We start from the raw sequence: 5,000 nt of genomic DNA, 5'->3' as shown, positions 1-5,000 counted from the left end.
AGATCTAATTTTCAATCTGTAGAACATCACATTTCCTCTAATAAACCTCATCTTCTTTTCCTCATTGAAACCCAGGTGTCTAAGGCGACTGACACTTTTTGCGGAGATCTCCATTCTTGGAGACTTCAGTGCTCACCACCAGCTTTGGCTTTCCTCTCCCTTCACTGACCATCTTGGCGAACTAGCCTTCAACTTTGCTGTCCTTCATTACCTAGAGCAACTGGTGCAACACCCTACTCGTGACCGTCTTGGAGATACGCCCAACATTCTTGACCATTTCCTAACCTCTAATCCTTCTGCTTATGCTGTCACCCTCTCTTCTACGTTGGGCTCCTCCGATCACAATCTCATATTTTTATCTTGTCCTATCGCTCCAATCCCTCCTCAGGATCCCCCTAAGTAGAAGTGCCACTGGCATTTTGCCTCTGCTAGTTGGGGGGACCTGAGGAGGTATTTCGCTGATTTTTCCTTGGAATGACTACTGCTTCCGTAACAGAGACTCGTCTCTGTGTGCCGAGCGCATAAAAGAGGTGATAGTGTTTGGCATGGAGGCGTACATCACTCACTCTTTTTTTCGACCTAAACCTTCCAAACACAGCCTGTTCTCGTGCTATACATGATAGAGAGGTGGCCCACAAAAGGTGCTTGAGCCTTCCATCACCAGAATCTCATGCACTTTATATTTCTGCCAAGAACCATGCCAAGTCTGTTCTCCGACTAGCCAAAAACTCCTTCATTAATATAAAGTGTTAAAATCTTTCAAGATTTAACTCCCTTCGTGACTTCTGGCAACTAGCAAAAACCATCCCCAATAACTTTGCTTCTTCTTCTTTCCCTTCTTTATTTCTACCAGATGGCGCCACTGGTATCACATTTATGTCTAAAGCTGAAGCTGAACTCTTCCCTCAGACCTTTGTTAAAAACTCTACCTTGGACGATTGAGGGCTTGTTCCTCCCTCTCCTCCACCCTCTGATGACTTCATGCTACCTATTAAAATTCTTCGCAATGATGTTTTCCATGACCTTGCTGGCCTAAACCCTCGGAAGGCTCATGGACATGATGAGGTCCCTCCTATTGTTCTCCGAAACTGCACCTCCGTGCTTGCACCTTGCCTAGTCAAACTCTTTTAACTTTGTCTGTCAACATCTACTTTTCCGTCTTGCTGGAAGTTTGCCTACATTCAGCCTGTTCCTAAAAAGGGTGACCGTCCTAATTTCTCAATCTACCGTCCTATTACTTTAATTTCCTGCCTATCTAAAATTTTTGAATCTATCCTCAACAGGGAGATTCTCAAACATCTATAACTTCACAGCCTTCTATCTGATAGCCAGTATGGGTTCCGTCGAGGCCACTGTGCTGGTGATCTGGCTTTCCTTACTGGGTCTTGGTCATCTTTTAGATATTTTGATGAAACTTTTGCTATTGCCTTAGACATCCAAAGCTTTTGATAGAGTCAGGCACAAAGCTTTGATTTCCAAACTACCCTCCTTCTGTCCTTCTCTCAGTAACTTCGCCTCAAGTTTCCTTTCTGACTGTTGTATTGCTGTTGTGGTAGACGATCACTGTTCTTCTCCTCACTCCATTAATAGTAGTGTTCCTCAGTGTTCTGTCCTGTCATCCACTCTCTTCCTATTATTTATCAATGATCTTTTAAATCAAACTCCTTGCCCTATCCACTCTTACGCTGATGATACCGCCCTGCACTTTTCAACGTCTTTTCACAGACGTCCAACCCTTCAAGAAGTAAACAGTTCATGCAGGGAAGCCACGGACCACCCGACTTCTGATCTCTCTAGAATTTCTGATTTGAGCAGAGCAAACTTGGTATTGTTCAATGCCTCGAAACTCAATTCCATGCCCTTGCTGGCCTAAACCCTCGGAAGGCTTATGGACTTGATGGGGTCCCTTCTATTGTTGTCCGTTTGTCATGGAAGCAGTAGTCATTCCAAGGGAAATAAGCAAAATACCTCCTCAGGTCCCCTTTACTAGCAGAGACCAAACGACAAACCTTCGCTTAGGGGGATACTGAGGAGGGGCTTGGAGCGATCGAACAAGATACAGATATGTGACTTTAATCGGAGAAGCCCAACGGAGAAGAAAGGGTAATAGCATAAGCAGAAGAATTAGAGGTTAGGAAAAGTTTAAGAATGTTAGGCTTATCTCCAGGACGGTCAGGAATACGAATAGAGTGTTGCACCATTTGCTCTAGGTCGTGGATAATAACATAGTTAAAGGCTAGTTCACCAGAATGGTCAGTGAAGGGAAAGGAAAGCCTAAGTTGTTGATGAACATTGAAGTCTCCTAGAATGGAGATCTCCGCAAAAGGGAAGAGAGTCAGAATGTTTTGCACTTTGGAAGTTAAGTAGTCAAAGAATATCTTATAGTCAGAAGAGTTAGGTGAGAGATATACATTACAGTCAAATTTAGTTTGACAGTGACTCTATAAACGTAGCCAGATGGTGGAAAACTTAAAAAAAAAAAATCAAGAGCCTGGGTACGAAATCAGGTTAAGTCGTTGCGCACATAGACACAACATCCAGCTTTGGACTGAAAATGAGGATAGAAAAAGCAGAAGGGAACAGAAAAGGGGCTACTGTCAGTTGCCTCAAACACCTGTGTTTCAGTGAGGAAAAGATGAGGTTTACTAGAGAAGAGTTGGTGTCCTACAGATTGAAAATTAGACCTAAGGCTGCGAATGTTGCAGAAGTTAATGAAGAAAAAGTTAAGACACTTAGGTTTGATACCAGAAGAGCAGTCCGACCTGGGGACACTTGTGGTCTCCTTCCCCGATGGGGACTCCGAGGCTGGTGTAGAAGTCCCCATGATAATTTTGAATTTTGAGTGTGTGTGTGTGTAATTAGGTGCTTGTAGTTTTGTGTGAAGAAAGAGAGTTGCCTTTAGAAGGCAGGTTGTAACTGCCCCCTTGTGTTGTCAGAAACAAAGGGAAACGTTCAGTGAGGTCAAAGCTGAGCTTAATAATAAGTTCACAGCAATCCCTGATTCAGTGCTTTTGACATCACTTGGAGTAATTATCGCTTTGGAAAATGCCTTCTGTATATATATATATATATATATATATATATATATATATATATATATATATATATATATATATATATATATATATATATATATATATATATATATATATATATATATATATATATATATATATATATTAATAAGGCATTAGTTAGGCATTAGTAAGAAACAAGTTAGTTAATTTATTGACAAGCTGTTTAAAAACGCGAGGTCAATAAATTCAGAAGAAATGGAATGGAACCTGTTCATAACATCTGATATGATTTCCAATATTGTGCACCATTCTAATTTAGAAAATTGAAGGTATAATTGCAGAAATTTCTCAATGGCCTTCAATTAACGATAAATTTCCATCACACATCAGGGTAGCAGATTGCATTTATTTATTTATTTATTTATTTATTTATTTAATTATTTATTCACTTTTATTTATTTATTTATTTTATTTATTTATTTTTTTCAGTGTGCACGTGGTTTATTAGGCCAAAAACAAACATTAAAAGACTTTTCATGGAAGAGTTTGATGACCCATTATTTGGTGCAGTAATGTCTGTGAACAGATTTTGATTTCTTCATGCAAATGTAAGTTTTGACAACGTTGATACTAGACGTCAGAGATGGCTACATGACCAGTTTGCTGCAATCAGGAATCTTTTTGAAACCACTCCTGTTCAGGGTTGGAGTCAGATGACTTCTTGACCATTGATGAAAATTTATATTCTTATAGAAATAAAATCCAGGAAGCACAATAAGAGCAAACCTAAACGATATGGTCCGTTGTATAAATTTGTGAATGAGATAAGACTTCCATTCACCTTCAGGACGATAGTATACCCAGGTAAACCTTCCGGGGAGCCTGGACCCCACTACATCCGTGGCTCACTTCTAACATGAACGTTCTTGTATGTCAGATACAAGAATTTGTAGACCTTAGTGGTAGTCTAGACAAACTGTACCAGCCTAGAGTTGTTTGGGTGTCTTCAAACACAAGGTATTGCTAGTGTTGATACTGCAGATTGTATGAGAAAAGGAATACCACCAGAGATAAAGGCAATTACTGGAAGGGAAGAGGTCATACCAGGTGTACCGGACTAAAGATAATAAGGAAATGACTGAATTATCATGTAGTACTCACCAAAGTAACGATTAGAAATAAATATCGCTTCTCAGTACAGTCCCCCCTATAATAATAGGAAATTACCAAGGATGATGGTGCAAGAAAATCAGCCATATAAAAATTGTATGATTTTACTAAGGGTGGAACTGACATAATAGATCAGAGAATTTTTTTTTTTTTTTTATACAGTGCTCACAAAACCGTGCATATGGACAGTGAATGCCCTAGCATACATTCTCGACACTGTCAGGTTAAATTCAGAGTTTATTTAATTAACATTAATGTTGATCCTAGAAAATGTACATCACATACATGTGGCTGAAACTTAGTGAAGGCACTATGTAATCCCCGAATTGAAAGGAGAAAATCTGAGGCTTGTACTTTTACGTGAATTACAATGGATAATATGGACCTGATATGGGGACATTAAAGACAGGTAGAGGAAACCGCGACAGAAGTAACACATGAGAGTAAAAAGGGGAATAAGTGACATGCTGGCATAGATTTGGCTTATGGTCCAGACTACAGCAAAAATTGACCAAAAGTAAAGAAAATTATTATTCACTGTCAAGTTTGTCAAAAACACTCGTGTGATCTACATTCAAAGAAAATTGTATAAAATGCCATGATAACAGGCCCAATCAGTGAGAATTCTGCCTTCTGTATTGAAAACGTTTATGCTCTTTAAGGACAAATGCCTACATAAGGTGTGGTTATGCTTGTACAGAACTATGTATCTAGATAATGACCAATTGCTATAATCTCTCTCTCTCTCTCTCTCTCTCTCTCTCTCTCTCTCTCTCTCTCTCTCTCTCTCTCTCTCTCTCTCTCTCTCTCTCT

Source organism: Scylla paramamosain, chromosome 49 (genome assembly GCF_035594125.1).
Source record: "Scylla paramamosain isolate STU-SP2022 chromosome 49, ASM3559412v1, whole genome shotgun sequence".
Classification (NCBI taxonomy): Eukaryota; Metazoa; Arthropoda; class Malacostraca; order Decapoda; family Portunidae; genus Scylla; species Scylla paramamosain.
The sequence above is the reverse complement of the archived record's forward strand: the minus strand, read 5'-3'. Positions refer to the sequence as shown.